Source organism: Grampus griseus (genome assembly GCF_964374135.1).
Source record: "Grampus griseus genome assembly, chromosome: 2".
Classification (NCBI taxonomy): domain Eukaryota; kingdom Metazoa; phylum Chordata; class Mammalia; order Artiodactyla; family Delphinidae; genus Grampus; species Grampus griseus.
In genome coordinates this window covers 16341179-16359221 of record NC_139018.1, presented here as the reverse complement: position 1 = coordinate 16359221, position 18043 = coordinate 16341179, and positions in this window count along the sequence as shown.

The following is an 18043-nucleotide window of genomic DNA, read 5'->3' as shown; positions in this document are numbered from 1 at the left end:
ATTCCCTTCATTCCCTTATATTCTAGGACACCCTTGTCTTCTGGTTTCCCTCCCATTTGTCTATTCACAAATTACTTGTCTACTTTATCACTCCCTCATTTTTTTCCTGTCTTTTAGGTTTGTTTTTGAATATTTTTCTAGTCTTACTCTAAGCATTTGAGGAAACAACCAGACATTATGCACCACCAAATACTGGGTGGGCCAAAAAGTTCATTCAGGTTTCTCTGTAATATCTAGTGAAACCCCCAAATGAACATTTTGGCCAATCCAATAAAAGTACAAAATGCTACCAGTGAATCATTCTTGCAAGGAAAAAACAACACTAAAATTATATCTGAATCTGATCAGCCTTATAATTCCAACTGGGAATTAATAGGAAAATTAATAGAAAATACAGGAGACAAGATTACATGTTAATCAACAGCACAGACATGCAATGATCCATATAAAGACTGTGGAAAAATTTACACGGCAGTAACCTTGAATCTCCAACAAGTAAATGCCAGGGGGGGGAAGTGAGGAAGAGACATATCAATGTACTGTAATGAATATAACTTATTTGGATTCTGCTTTTTAAAATGTAAAGATTATAGACAACCAAGAAAATATGAGCAGTGTCTAAATACTTGATATTTCAGAATTATTATAAGTTTTCTTAGGTTTGATTGTGTTACTGGAGTTTTACCTTGAATAAAACACTCACTTAGCGTTATATACTGAAATATTTACAGGTGATTAAAAAAAAAGACTCAGTGAAGACATAGACCACAAAATCCTTATAGTAGAAAATTCTTCAGGACAAACTACCCACTTTTTTGAACAAATAGATTGCAAGGAAAAAAATAAATGAAGAAAAGACTTATGAATTTATAGATTAAAATATACTTTAGAGATATATTAAGCAGTGACATATAGGAGTTTAACTGGATCATGAGTCACAGCAAATGGTTTAAAAAAAAAAGATTATGAAACAATTTAGGAAATTTGATGCTAATTTAATTATTTGATGCTATTAAAGAAAAATAGTTAAATTTTAAGTGGGATAATGATGTTGTATGTTTTTGATGGAGGCCTTATCTTTTAAAAAATATTTATCGATTAAAATGCTGTGGTGCTTTGAGTTGCTCAGATGGAGAAGTGGGAAAGCAATGAGGATTACAGAGATGACATAAAGTCAGCTATGAGTCTACAATTGTTTAAACTGAATTCTGGGTCCATGGGGGTCCATTGTAGTCTTCTTTACATATTTTATATGTTTGAAATTTTTCATGTTTAAAGAATAATGATTACAACCAATTTAAATGCATGTAATTCATTAAAACATAAATTCATAAAGTTTTTTTAAAATAAGAAAAAGAAACAAAACAAAACTCTTTGGACATTATTGGAGATTACTAGAGTGCCTACTCACTACTCTGAAATCTGATGCATTAAAGGAAAATAATTTAGATATTATTTTTACTTTCTGGTGTGAACTGAATTTCAAGGTAACTAAATAGTCTAGTGTATAAAAATCTTCTATACAGAATTCCAGCTAATAATGCAACAAAATTTTAGAATTAGAAAAAAAGACAATCTTGCTTTCATCCTTAGTTAAATACCTGGTTCAACCAATAGTCATAAATGGATGGTAAAACTATTAGGTAAAATTTGATAGGGATCGCTATAATCGAGGGATAAGGCTGTTACCCACCTGTACCCACTGATTTTTTTTTTAATTGGAGTATGTTGCTTTACACTGTTGTGTTAATTTCTGCTGTACAGCAAAGTGAATCAGCCATACCTATACATATATCCCCTCTTTTTTGGATTTCCTTCCCATTTAGGTCACCACAGAACACTGAGGTGAGTTCCCTGTGCTATACAGCAACTTCTCATTAGTTATTTATTTTATATATAGTAGTGTACATATGTCAATCCCAATTCCCCAATTCTTCCCACACTCCCTTTCCCCCTTGGTATCCATATTTTTGTTCTCTATGTCTGTGTCTCTATTTCTGCTTTGCAAATAAGATAATTTATACCATTTTTCTAGATTCCACATATATGCGTTAATATATGATATTTGTTTTTCTCTTTCTGAAAAACAGAATGTTTTTCTGTATGACAGTTTCTAGGTCCATCCACATCTCTGCAAATGACACGGTTTCATTCCTTTTTTATGGTTGAGAAATATTCCATTGTATATATGTACCACATCTTCTTAATCCATTCCTCTGTTGATGGACATTTAGGTTGCTTCCATGTCCTGGTTATTGTAAATAGTGCTGCAATGAACATTGAGGTTCATGTATCTTTTTGAATTATGGTTTTCTCTGGTATATGCCCAAGAGCAGGATTGCTGGGTCATATGGTAGTTCTATTTTTAGCTTTTTAAGGAAACTCCATACTGTTCTCCATAGTGGCTGTATCAACTTATATTCCCACCAACAGTGTTATAGGGTTCCCTTTTCTCCACACCCTCTCCAGCATTTATTGTTTATAAATTTTTTGATGATGGCCTTTCTGACGGGTGTGAGGTGATACTTCATTGTAGTGTCGATTTGTATTTCTCTAATAATTAGTGATGTTGAGCATCTTTTCATGTATTTGTTGACCTTCTGTATGTCTTCTTTGGAGAAATGTCTATTTAGTTCTTCTGCCCATTTTTTGATTGGGTTGTTGTTGTTGTTGTTGATATTGACCTGCATGAGCTGTTTGCATATTTTGGACATTAATCCCTTGTCATTTGCTTCATTTGCAAATATTTTCTCCCATTCTGAGGGTTGTCTTTTTGTCTTGTTTATGGTTTCCTTGCTGTGCAAAAGCTTTGTTTATTTTTGTTTTTATTTTAATTACTCTGGGAGGTGGACCCACTGAAACTTAAATCCCAAAGATTATGTGCCTCTGAAGGTAACGCATCATGAATATGAAGTCATACCACCACATTTAAAAATTTTTTTTTTTAAAGCAAATTTTAGATGTAACTGCCAGCCTACAAAGTGTACAGTCAAGCGGGACAACTTAAACAATACCATGAGGAAGCAACTTAAAGGACAATTACCTAATTTCTTCAACAATAATTGCATGAAAGAAGTTCAAGAAGTATAACAATTAAATACAGGAAGTGGGCATTTTTGGATTCTAATTCAAATAAACCAATTATAAAAAATGATATTTTAGAACATTTGGGAAAATTTGAAAATACACTAAGTGTTAGATAATATTAAAATTATTTTTAAAATGTAAGTGTGATAAAATAATTGGGATAATATATATACATATATTATACTATTATATATTATCTACTATAAATATTTATACTTGTATCTACATCACATATATACATATAGTTGGCTCTCTATATCTCAGAGTACCACATCCACAGATTCAACCAACCACAAGATCAAAAATATATTTTTTTAAATCCAGAAGTGTCCAAAAAAGCAAATCTTGAATTTGCCACATGCTGGCAACTATTTACATAGCATTTATATCATATTAGGTATTATAAGTAACCTAAAGATGATTTAAAGTATACAGGAGGATGAGTGTAGGTTACATGTAAGTTCCATGCTACTTTATATAAGGGACTTGAGCATCCTGGGATTTTGGTATCCTTTGGGGGTCCTGGAACTAATCCTCAGCATATACCAAGGGACAACTGGATATGGATTTAAAATATACATAATGAAATGTTTAGGATAAATTGGCATGGTGACTTGGATTTATTTTAAAACACTCTAGCAGACAAAAGGTTGGAGGAAATAGACGAACCAAGGAAGGCAAAATGTGAATGGTTTTTGATACTGGGCTTCAGGTACTTGGAGATTCACTGTACTCCTTACTAGTGTGCATGTGTAAAGATTTTCGCAATACACATTTTAAATAATATCATCATAGAGATTGGAAAAAATCTATCGCATGCCAATTTCACCCACTTTACTCTCATTTTTTGTTCACTGTTGTTGGTTAGACAGATCAAGGGAGAGCAATCAGCTAGTATGGAGGAATAAGCAAATTCCAGAATATCCACTATCCTATACAGATTCCTTCTGTCATTATTTCCATTTAATATCTATTTGTTCTTCAAACGCTGCCAAGATGTTTAATAATATTTCAGCTGCAACTGTTCCCAGTGTGGAAATGAGCAGGAATGGCTTGAACTGATGCCATACCTTTCCCACCAGCAACAATCAGATCCCCACCACCCCAGCAGTTCAAACTGAGATCCTTTTATCCAGGTATCAGCGGGTTCTCAGAAGCCATCCTGACAGACTGCTATACCATGTGAGAACCCAAAATCCCCATCAGTTTTGCAAGTAAAGGTCTTCCTTTCTGAAAGTTTCTCTTTGGATATAATACTTAGGATATTCTTATTTCAATTTCTTTTTAGCAGGTATTTAAAAGAGGTTTTGAGAAGTCCTTTCTGCATCTTTCCTTTGGAGTGTTGATTATTCAATTTTAAATCCATTTTAGAACACCTATATCTATTTGATTTATTTATCCTTTTTGACAAAATGAAGATTTTTGTTATATCTGCTAGAAGTTGTGGTAGTGCAGTGAGTCCTTTCCCCTAGCCTCATTTCATTTTAGTAAGTCAGACAAAACCATAATGTTCCCTTTTCTCCTTAATAATTCAGGTCATATCATTTCAACTGCATTTTTTTTTTCTGTTAATCTTCTTCCATCTCTCTAAGTCTATTGATCTATTCTATTTGCCTTCCTTTAAAAGTTTCTCAAAACCATTTTCTCTTCAACTTTATATAAATCAATCTAAAAAGGTATATGTAGGGCAAACAAAATGAAGAAATGCTTATTATTATTATTTATTTATTTATGTTTGGCTACATTGGGTCTTTGGTGCTGTGCGTGGGCTTTCTGTAGTTGCAGCTAGAGGAGGCTACTCTTCGTTGCAGTGCACAGGCTGATCATTGTGGTGACTTCTCTTGTGGACCACGGGCTCTAGGCACGCGGACTTCAGTAGTTGTGGCATACAGTCTCAGTAGTTGTGGCACACGGGCTTAGTTGCTCCGCAGCATGTGGGATGTTCCTGGACCAGGGCTCGAACCTGCATCTCCTGCATTGGCCAGCAAATTCTTAACCACTGTGCCACCAAGGAAGTCCTCATGATTCTTAAATTCTAACTTGAGCTTGAATTTCCATTTCTCCATCTAGCTTTCCAAAAATTTGTTTGTATGAAAATGTTCATATTCTTACTTGCTCCATTCCTTAACATTGCTTATACCAATGATTATCTTAACTGGATCACTAAACTATTGGTCTATTAACGCGTGATTATTTATTTTCTTTATTGGGATTATTACTAGTCCTCATAACAATAATAGTCCTCATTCACTGAGTATGTGTGAGGTGCAACTATTATTATCCACACCGTATAGGTAAATAGACTGAGACTTAGATTATGTGGCATTAGCTCTCTCACACTCAGCTGGGCAAAGTCCAGACAACGTATGTCTCAACGTTACTTAGAGTAACTAAAATGTTAGGGGAAATTACATTATACTTATTGACAAGTACCAAGCAGAGAGAGTCAAAAGAGAAGTCCGAAGAATGGGAAAATGAGAGTTAGACTGAAAATGGAAAGAATAAAGGAAAAATCATTCTGAAGAGCACAGAAAATAATATCTTAGTCTGTAACTAAAGCTTTGATCTTTGATTTTGGGGAAAATTAGGTCATTGACAATGTTTGGACTCAAAAAAAAATTAGCAGAAAAAAAGTAACTCAAATATTACTCTCTTATCCTTAGTACTTCTAAATGCCTTACCCAACACTCATCTCCATTCTGTGTCTGGCCCTGTAGAAATAATGTTCATTTTACTGGGTACTTGCTATAGAGTTTGCATTTTGTTTACAATATGGTCTTTAGAGTTTCATTTTGCTTTCCAAAGCAACCCTAATCCTCCTCTTCACCCATGTCAACCTTTCTCAGGAACAAAAAGACTTGTTTTTTGGCACTTGGGGAAGTTCCTTGGAGGATGAACATTTCAACTTCCTCAAGAAAACACACTGAGGCCAAAACACAGCACTGAGATGCTTCAGGAAAAAGCAAACTACTTAATATGCAAACACAAACACTTCTCAGATCCAGAAGTTGGAAGTGATGTCTCCTGCCTCAAAGTCATTCTTGAGAAGAACAGTTGCTGGAAAAGAGAAGCAAACATATGGCAAGTGTGACCAGCAGAGATGTGAGTGTTGCCAACCCAAAGTCCAAAATAGACCGCTTCTGTTTCTTCTCATCTCCTAAAATATTTGTGCATGTAAATCACCCACAGCTATGTCAGATCACAAGACAGTTGAAGTTACATTTAATTATATTTAGGTACAATCATAATGAACAGGATTTAGAAAGATGTGTTAGCAGGAAATACATTTTATTCACAACCAAATGTTTTGTCAAAGGATGAAGCTCTTAAGAGTGATCAAGCTAAGAAGTAGAAAAATAAGTTTTTAACTAGGGAATAATTTTTATTAAAAGCAAAATATAACGTTTGATGTCAGTAAGTTTGAAGAAAATGCAAAAAATTAAATCTCCTGTCTAACAAAATATCTTACGTACTATTTTTTTAATAATTAATAGAAATGAAGCAGAGGGAAGCAGATTCCAATAAACATAGTACTAAATCAGTGTCAATATTCACATTTCATTCACTAATATGTAGATATAGCATTTAGTACATTCCAGGTACCATAGTAGGAGCTGAAATTTCAATGTGAACAAAAGAGATTTTGTCTCTATTGCTTTAATATATAAGTTGTATTATTATGTGGGTGTGACAAGGCCAACAGATCAGGAGACAAGTGCCATTGTAAAGACAGATTGTTATACTCACGTATTCCCAGGAGAAGGAGGCATGCCATGCCATGCAGGGCTACAGCGAGAAGCATCAGAGTCAGTCAGCAGGCAGAGGAAGTGCGAGGAGAACACAGGCAAAAGCCTTTGTTATAGTTTCCATGAAACAGAATGGGTGAGGCAGGGTAAGTAGGTTTGGGATTGGTTAGTTGGAATAATTTCACAGCTCAGAGATCACAGCTCCTAGCTCTCTGGTGCCTGGCCCTTAGGTGGTGAGAGCAGGGGAATAGTTGCCCTGAGTATGAGAGCCTGATGGAAGAAATGGCTGAGGAGTTGGCTCTGAATTAGTGGGTTTGCATATCAAAGGTCCACGCATAGGAGTTGTCTACTACCTCGAGTAATTGGCTAACCCTTCGGAGGGACAGTCCCTCCAGTGTTGGCAAGGCACTAGATGTCAAAGCATGACAGTATGAAAAATAAAAAGACATAGTTAACACATCTGTGTGCAAGGATTTTGCTGCAGAGTAGAAAGAAGATAAACCAGTAATTGCCACAAAATACAACAGTGAGAATGGTAGGAAATTCCATATGGAATCTATAGAAGGGGGACTAATGTAGACCAGGAAGCAGAGAATATTTCCTTGAAATAATGTCTAAACTGAATCTTGAGAGTTGTAGGAGACAAAGGTTTGAATGGGGAGTGGGTAGAGGGAAAGGCAGAACTCACAGCATGTGCTATAACCTGGATTCACAAGCTTGTCTGAGAAATTTAGTGACAGAAAGGGGTTTGATATGAATGGCGTACACAGCAAGAGGGGTATTAAGAGAAAGACTATTAGTCAGACACTAGATACCTACTCAACGCCTTCTAGGAATCTGGTCCTCTGCTGTAATTAGAGGTTGACAAAGTGGGCAGTATGCAATTGTGGACAGCCTTGGAATCCAGGTAAAGAGTTCAAATTTTATCCTAGGTGTAGTGGGAATGCATTGAGTGTTTTTTTTTTTGTTTTGGTTTGTTTTTTTTGCGGTACGCAGGCCTCTCACTGCCGCGGCCTCTCCCGTTGCGGAGCAGAGGCTCCGGATGCGCAGGCTCAGCGGCCATGGCTCACGGGCCCAGCCGCTCCGCGGCATGTGGGATCATCCCGGACCGGGTCATGAACCCGTGTCCCCTGCATCGGCAGGCGGACTCTCAGCCACTGCGCCACCAGGGAAGCCCCACTGAGTGGTTTTCAGGATACGCTTGGGGAGGCTGGAGAAGGTGGGAAAGCTGCGTTGCAAATTAATAATTTGATATTTTCATATAACTGTGATCTATAATAAACTTGGAGTTTCATCGGGGAAGAAGAAAAAAATTTGAAAGCAAGTAGTGAGGCAATGGTTTACTTTGGAGAGTTTTGGATTTCTGGATTTCATATACAGGTTCTGTAAACTGTGGACTTATAACGTTTTAAAGTATTTTTCAGGAGAGTTGAAGCTGGGATATAGGACACGATTGTAGTTGCCATTGTCCAAAGAGAAAATGAATTGTTTTACCTGCTTTTTCATCATGTTACTCCTTCTCAGTTCAAGTGAGAAATAGTAAATTAAAAATCATCCCTCAGGCTTCCCTGGTGGCGCAGTGGTTGAGAGTCCGCCTGCCGATGCAGGGGACACGGGCTCGTGCCCTGGTCCGGGAGGATCCCATATGCCGCGGAGCGGCTGGGCCCCTGAGCCATGGCCGCTGAGCCTGCGTGTCCGGAGCACCTGTGCTCCGCAACGGAAGAGGCCGCGGCAGTGAGAGGCCCACGTACCGCAAAAAAAAAAAAAAAAAAATCCCTCAACGTTGTGAAATTGATCATTGCCTGTTTTGCAGTGATGTTGCTTTTCTCTTTATTTCTCGTAAGAAGGAAGGAATTGCATAAAAATCTTGAAAACCGCTAAAGACGAATTTGGGGGGTTGCTTTTGAGGTATATAAATAAATTTGGAATTATAACAACTTTAGGCTAACAACCATTTGTTGAGGGTCATAAAAAACTTTAAGTGTATTACCACATTTGCAACTGTACAGGTAGATACATGATAAAAATGACAATTTTGTATAAAGGTTCATGAGAAGTAAGTAGCCTGCCCAAGGTGAAGAGCTACTAAGTAGGGGTATTTGGAATGCAAACCCAGCTCAGCCTGACACCAAAGCCCAGGCTCTTAACTACCATGTTATAGAGTCACACCTTCTTCCACATTCCCTGGCCCTGCTGTGCTCCTCTGTACATAACATAGTCCATCATCAAGAAAAACAAAAAACAAAAAACAAAAACAAAAACTCACAGCTGGGAAATTTCTAGCACAATTCATAACACAGAGTGAGGGCATTTATTAGGTCACAACACAGCTCCTGACCTCACCAACCTTATAATATTTAATTTAATTGATTCTTTCCAGTGTCAAGCATGGCATGTCATTTGAGCCTTTGCTCAAGCATAATCCAGTTTCCCATATGAGCTTCTGTCCATCCCACATAAATGAATTGGTTCTGTTTACTAGGACTGCTGGGGGAAGCCAAGCAAAGTGAGTCAGTGAAGGCTTCCCAACACAGTAAAGGTTCAAAGTGACACCCTAGGGCTCACCAGATTTCCTCATCACTTTTGGAGGAAAAAGAAAATATATTTTAAAGATATATTTTCAGGCACTCACATGACCCTAGTTCTTCAATTCCAATGACTTTGGTGGGGTGACAAATAGACAAATCATCATAAAAGAAGTTAAAATCTAGGGGAAATAAATAAGCTCTGTTAAAAGATGTCATCTGATATGCCAGAGTGCTAAAACACAAAGGTACCATCAGTAGCCACTTATGTTTTTTATCTTTTCAAAATATACTTTCCTTTTGTTTATTACAGTCACTTCATAAATTATAAGGAAATAAAGTATAAGGAAAAAACAAGGAATAGAAAGAATGAAAGATAGATTATCTAATGATTCCATTTTTGAAAATATTTTATTTATAGAGTTTATTTTAAAAGTTTTATTAGTTCATGTTTGTTCAGAAGAAAAGGTAATTTACCTAAAGTTAAAAGTTGTATAAAATAAGCAGGTATTTATTTAAAGAAGAGCAGGTACTGTTCCAAAATACCTCCCCAGCTGCACTGATATGTGGTCTAACATTTTACACTGTGTAATTCTGTAGGTCATAGTCTAGAAAACACCACTTAAAATGCTACTGTAACCCATTAAACCATTAATCAAACCTGTCTTATTCACGAAACACTTCAGATCCTGTATCCCTCTTGTCTATCTGTGGCTCCATCTGCTGCTGGATGCCCTGCTATACATGAGCTCCAGCCAATGTCAGGGCTGACCCCACCTCAGTTCCTGCTCAAGCTGCATAACGCCCTATCCTCCTGTTGATGCCAAGGGACAAACATCAACAAACAAGACCCTGTTGACACCTACACAAACTCAATCTAGAAATGATAGGGACTTGATGTCCCATAGGATAAAATTTTAACCACTGGAAGTTGGGAACAGGAGATTACTTCTTCACCCTCCTACTCCACTAAACTGAGCAGTGACTCTAGAATACAAGATCCAGCAATCAGCCCCATCCTCTGTCCCTCACTCATTCCTTGCCTCACTTTCTTTGTCCCTCATACCTAATCCCTTGGTTTGTGCTCCCTAGTAAAGCAATAGAACATAACACTTGCCTCAGGCTCTGTTTTCCAGGAAATCTAGACTAAGACAGACATTCCCATGTTCAGTTATTTATATCTATTTGGTGTTTTTATGGTTTTATGATTTACCAAAGTACTTTCAGAACAATATTTCATTGAAACTTTTAAAATAAGATTTTGGAAAAAAAGGAAATAAGAATACATAACTCATGCCCTTGATAAAGTATAAACCAATTATGCAAAACATATAACTTCAAGCTTTTCAAAGTTATTTGTATCTAATCCTGACAGCTTTCACTTAAGCCTTTCTTTTTTAGGAATTCAGTTGAGGTCTCGCCAGCCTTATGTTTTAAAAGCATTTTTTTCTGCTAATTCTCATCCTTGTTATCTTCACATGTATTCTCTTTCTGTTTCTTTGTATGTATTATTTTCAAGGAGCTTTACATTGACTTGTTTTATACTCACTGCTCTAGACATATTCTTGCCTTAAGAGTACTATGTAGTGGTTATGGCCACTGGTATGGGGACAGTCTACCTGGTTTCACAGTTCCAGCTCTGCCAATTACCAGTTTTGTGGCTTTGCACAAGTTGCTTAATTTTCTTGGATTTTTTCTCATCTGTAAAATTAGGATAAAAATAGTACCTACATCATAAGACTATGTAAAGGATCAAATGAGTAAATGAAATTAGAGCAATACCTAGCAAATATTAAACATATAATTAGAGATGTGTTGACTTCTTTCTTTTCTGCTACTATAATTTGAAGACAGGGAAGAATCACAAGGCTGGAGCCAGAAAAACTTAGATGCAAACCTTGGGTTTCCAACTGAAACCTTGCTTGACCTGAGCAAGTCTTTTAGTCAACTCTGCAAATCTACTTAAAGCCTTGGTCCCTTTGTGAACTTCCATACGTCCACAATTCCTTATCTGAAACCCTTGGGGTTAGGAGGTGTTTAGAAATTAAAGAATTGCTTATTTTAGAAATATAAGAAGGCACATGTCCAGTATATTATAATAATATCCCCAGCTGGGGACTGGTACAGCACCTGGTAATCAAACGCATGAACATGTCTACTGAAAAACTTTAGAAAATTTATATGAAATGGAATAACTTTTAAAATCTAAAGAAATTTAGTGGAATCAGAGCAGGTTTTACCATTGAACAAGCTTGCCATATGTCTTCAATCTCTTTGTATTTCCTGAATTGCAGAAAATGGCTGTGGAACTGAATTTCCAAGACCTCTAGGACACAAACCCCTCACTGTGACATGCCTGACCTTGAAGGAGATGACTTTTCCTCCTAAGCCCCTTCTTCCCTTCCTATATTTCCTGAGATGCTCATGAGGCAGAATCAGGGCCTTGTATTTGCACATACCACTGCTCCACCAGAAACTTCCCCTTTCTTTACTCAGATCTTTCATCTAATCCATACATAAACTTTGATTGAGTACTCACAGTATACAATATAGAATACTAACTAAGAGAGGAACACAGTAGCAAAAGGCACAATTTACTATCTAAGAAACAGAAACATATAAAGGTGTTGAAAGAATTCAAATGTTCTATATAGATGGTCTGCTAGAAATAGGTGGGTGTTTTACATGTCTCTGTCTCCCGATTGTATGTTTCGACTAAGCCATTTGAGAAACAGGATGGTCTTATTCATAAATAGGCACTAAATAATTGTCACAAAACTGCAGACAGTTCCTTCTTTTAAAATGCTATAAATTCTCAAAGGTTCATTTTATGATGTCTCTAGGGTTCTGTGTTTTAACAAATAAAAAATATTACATTTTAAATTACTTGCATTCTCAGTTAGCATGGGAATCTATGTCTCTGGAAGCATGAATCTGAAGTTGGACTTTACTGACATTGGGAAACACTTTAAATCTTTGTACCCTCTAAAAGGAGAGAATGTTCTTATCATATGGACCTACCCATAGTTGAATTGCTCTCTAAGGATATGTTTTCATTATCACATGATATGACATAGTTCATTAATGTCCTTAAAGATGGAAACAAAACTCCAGCTAACTCAAACAAAACATCCATCAAATCTACTACTTGGTATCTGTTAGAGGAGATGACCAATTTGTGAGACTATAATATTCAGTCTTCAGCTCCCCACTCAGTTTTCTGTGGTGCTAAAACCTGTTCTTTGGATTTGACTTTTTTTTAATCAATAAACATTTACCTCTGTGTGTGGTTCTCACCTCAGAGGTGTCCAAATATTTGCTCCATCATCGTCGCCCTTAATTGTTATTTATTGAGCACATTGCCCTGTCCCCGCGGTGTCCCCACTAGTGCCGGGCATGCTGCACAGCTGGGTAATGTGTCTCTCACTGTGTTCATATCCATCTCCCTGTCCCAATGGTCATACATCACACAACACAAATAATCTTTGAAAGCCCAGGCTGATGTTGTTATTGAAATAGAAAAGTTGTGCATCTTTTTCAATATTAATTTATTTTAGTTTCTTTACCCATCCCTGTGAACCAGTTCAAACCAGTTAATTTAAGTAGATTAAATAGAAATAGGACAGACTCATTTGTAAGAAACAGCTCAATTCCATTTTTCTTTTCATTGAAAAATCAACCCAGGTATTGCAGCATTTCTTTCAAAGCTTTCCTTCTGAAACCCCATTTAAAAAAAAAAAAAGCTAGAATGCATAGACACATATTGCACATTTACCTTGTTTCAGACCTTTAATGTCAAGGTGATGCCTGGAACAAATATTTAGTCAGGCAAATTATAATCTTATCAAAAGAAGGTTTATAAGAGAAATACTAGCACAAAGCTCTCTGTAATGAGAGCTGGGTGAATAGCACCCAGGGAATCATCTCTGTTCTTTGTGTGGATATTTGACAGCATCCTACTCAGTGACAGTTTCTTTATCACTGCCTTTAATAACCATAAACCAGAATATCTTGCATAATTCAGCAAGAGTATTCTGAAGGCCTTCCGTCCGTTTGAGGATGTCTGCTTTGCTGAATAGTTTTGTGTCCCAGGGATTTCTTGACTAACAGGGGCCTCATTATACACACCAACAACTGGAAGAGTGAGGAGCTCTGCAATTCAGTGTGCATCACCTAATGATAACTGCATAAAGAAATGAACTTCCATAAGGAAGGGAAAATGGAGAACCATTTAACTTGTCCAAATGCATTTAAGCTGAGATTTTAAGGAAGACAATTTGGATTCTGAACAAGTATTTGTGGTTTAATCTCAATCCTCTTTCCATGCAGCTATGGTTTTTGTTCACAAACAGAACTACTTTGGGCAACATTATTTTTCCCTTTGCAGACTTGTACTTTTTCTAAGTTAATGCATATGGGAGTGCTTAAAATACTGATTAAGTTAAAAATTATGTCTTGAGAAATTGTCTCTTCAGCCAAAAGGAAAATAACACAAAGATTTTACCTATGAAGAACTCACCATAGCTATAGTAAGAACAACCTCAAATTTGATTTAAAATCCAAGCTTGGGTTAAGGGTCCAGTTCATGGACTTTGGAATACCTCTTCATATCTCTGAATTTTTACCACCAAAACTAAGTAGAAGCTGAGATCCTGAAAGACTTCCTTAGATGTGTGTCTTTTGAGAATTTGGAGAGAGACACACAGGAATACAGCACTGAGACTTTTAATAGTGCACAGAATGTGGAATGATAATAACAGTGCACAGCTTTTTAGTACACAAAATGTGAAATATCAAATTGTAAAACCTCATGACAATCAAAAAGTCTAAGATTCTGACCCAGGACAGACTGTGACCTCAGGTCCATCCCCTGGATTCAATGGCCATGATAATGGCTATCCTATCTACCAGTTATCACAAGGGTTTGTAAGAATCAAATGAAACAATGAAGGATATCACTTAAGAAAAGATAATGTGCTATATAAGGATGGAATAAAAATGTTATTGATGAAGTTGTATTGACATTATATGGAGGAGTAAAGTTGCCATTGATGATTATATCTGTCTCAAATGAAGTTCTTCTCTAAGCAGACAGACACTGTCAATGTTAGACCTCATCATCCTCTGGGCTGACTCTTGCAATGGTCCCTTCAAGGTTCCCTGTCTCTAGTCTTCTAACACTAAGTCTTTCTGAGCTCCACCCAGTGGCAATTCTGGTCACATCACTCCCTTTCTTAAAACGCTTCTGAAGATTCCCCACTGCCAAGTCCAGCTGCTTAACAAGTCAGAGAGAATATGAATATTCCATCAACGAAGGGTGAATGACATGCATATGTATCAGGAACAAATCACTAGGCAACAAACAATCCTAGCAAAACCCTCAGCTACTTCTCCACCCTGCGCTCATTGCTCCCCGTCAAGCACCTGCAGTTCCTGGTTGCTTGAAACACTTGGTTACTCCTCAACCTGTCAACTCATTACCCTCAAGCAGTGTTGGTGATTCCCTCCTTTATTTCTTCAGCCAGCAGTATGTCCCCATCACAGTGCTTGAATTTTAATTCTTTATTTCTAAGACCTCCCTCCATGCAAACTTAGATAGCAAAATGTGAGTCTTTTCCCTTTTGGTAGTGCTATTGGTTAGGAAAGAACTGGCACAAAATAATTAGTGTTTGATGGGTGAATGGATGTGCTGCCCAACATGAGCTGCTGCTGCTTGAAGCCCAGAGAAATTTCCATGGATACAGATGATACCTGCATTCCAGCCTTGCTCTTTTCTCACTGAATCCCTCAAAATCCAAGCAAAGCTCCAGTGAATCTCTTTATAAACTCATATCATAGAGTTTCCACAATTGCATATTGAATTAATGAACAGAAATGGAAGTGAAACTGTGGCTCTTTTTTCCCAATTTACTTTAGTTAATTTCTAACAAAAGCTTATTCTGGGCTTACTTTCATAATATTTGATGTTTTCATAAAATTTTAAAATCTCTTAGAGTACTTTAATTCTGTTAGCAACAACCAAGCATATCCTTTGACTTGTAGCCGCCATTCTCTTGCCTAGACGGTCTGTTTCAGCATTAACCTTGCAACCTAATTCTGGTCCCACCTTACTTTTTTTCCTTTTCCAAGTGGGATGATATGACATGGATGTACAATTTGACTGTATCTCTCTTTCTTGGGTAATTTTATAGCATGGGATATTGGAAGGAATATTGACCTTGCTTTTCATTTAGAAGACCTGATTTATTCCTCTTCACACTGGCTACATAATTTCAGGACCCAATGCAAAATGCAAATGAAATTGTTTTATCATGTGATCAAAACACAGGAAAAATCTTTTTCCTTTTTTTCTGTGATCACAGTCTCAGCCGGTCAAGAGTAGATTTATGTAATGCTGGGCCACCTAAGGTCTAAGGCCACTCTCAGAGTGACCACAGAGTCTTACAGGTATCCCCACTCCACAGGTCAGCACTGGTGGCACATACCTAATTCTGGTCCTCCCCAGTACCTATGCCCAGATCCCTGCCAGGGGCCGAGGGCTGTAGTGGCCATTGGGTAAAAGTCTGGAAACAGGAAGCTGAGAATCAATCCTAGAGAGTTGAGAGAAAAAGGTAGGTTGTAGGATCATACATGAGCAGAGGCTCCAAGTGCCCTGCCATGCTCCATTGCCCCAGCAGTCTTCATTGAGAAAAACACAACTTCAAATATAAAATTATCAAGGGCTTCAAGATGGCAACACAGAGCATTTAACCTCAAGCATGGCACCCCCTTCTGAGCAGAGGGTCCTGTGGGACTGCACTAGTTGCACCTAAGATAGCCTTGCCTCTTCACTTTCAACACTCACTATCTACTCCTGGGAAAAATACTCCCTGAGCCTCCACCTTATAAGACCTCCCTCGCAATTTTGTTGTAGAGTTAAATTAAAATGTTTGTAATTTTCTGTATCTGTTGTGAATTATCACTTATAATAAGTGCTTAATGTGGTAGTGGTTTGGGGCACAGCCTCTCTAGCTTGACTCCCTGACTTCAAATCCCAACTCTGTTTCTCGCTAGTTAGGGAAACTTGGGACTGTGACACTTACCATTTACTTTAAATTGCTTAATTTACTTTAAGTGACAGACTTCGGTCTCTACAGTGGGATAGAATTTGTGTATGTTAGTTAACGTTAAACCAATGCCCAGGTACTATCCAAAAAAAAAGTTCATTTTTGAAATGGTAACCAACACATTATCATGAATGTACAGTCCAGAAGTCAGCTAGCTTTCTTCCAGCAAAAGCACATTTTCCTGGTGGCTGCTACAAGCATTCCTCTTATCCCCATCTTTTAATAATAACTAATGCTTTGCTGACTACTATACTGTACGTCAATATATGGATTTGAAAATAATCTCATTATTTTAATGACACTATTATTGTCATTAATTAATGCTAATTAATTATTGAAATTAACATGTCATTTTCATGAAATAAATCATGTTAATCAGCATGATGAAAATTAGACATGGGCTCTCTTGGGTGAAGTTAAATGCATTCAGGATAGTTGGACTGCCTAAAAATAGTTAGGAATATTCACCACTCTTGATATTCAGGATATACAAATCCAGTGCAACCTATCCACTTAGAGATGGTACATTAGGTTGAATCCCTCAAACATATGAAGTCCAGCCATAAACTCTGGGTTTTGGACTGTATATGTGATAGATCTTCCTGTGCACTCTGGGTGTTTGCTTCAAGAAATCTTTCCTGAAAAGTAATAGTTGGAACATATGAAAGGACAGCGAATTGGGACATCCTTGAGTCAACAGAACAGATCATAGGAATTGAGTTTCTTTTTTTTAGTGCATGTGAATAAATATTGAGTTAATAATGTGACATATATGTAGCAAAATTTGATCTAAGACTTGTGCATTAGTTTGCTGGAGCTGCTATAACAAAGTACTACAGACTGGGTGGCTTAAACAACAGAAGTTAATTTTCTCACAATTCTGGGGGCTAGAAGTCTGAGATCAAGGTGTTGGCAGGTTTGGTTTCTTCTGAGGCCTCTCTCCTTGGCTTATAGATGGCTATCATCTACTGTGTCCTCACATTTTCTTCCTTCTGTACATATCTGTTTCCAAATTTCCTCTTCTAATAAGAACACCAGTCAAGTTGGATTAGGGCCCACCCTAATGACTTCACTTTAACTAAATTACTTATTTAAATTCCCTATCTCAATATATAGTCACATTCTGAGGTACTAGAGATTGGAACTTCAACATATGAATTTTCGGGAGACATGACAGCCCATAACAACTTGTTTTTGTTATAAACCACGAGGGAGACTGGGAGAGTAAGTAACTTTTAGCACCTTGAACTTTTTGGCCACTACTACTCTTTACCAAAAGAAACCAAGAGCTGTGCACATTTACATTGGCTTGGGTCAGTTCACAAACCTTGGGAAATCTACCTATTGCCTCTTTGCCTCAGTGTCTTCTTGGGTTATAAAAGTATCTGCTTCATAAGATTGCTCTAATGATGAAATTTGTGGAGGAATATGGGCTGTTTAAAACAAATACCTAGTGAATAGTATTTGCTATTATTAATGTTATCATTTATTGAATCAATGATATATGGAATAAGAGAAAGAATGAATGAAATGATTCAATCAATAAGAGTAGCTTTACTCTTTCATTAACAAAGGATTA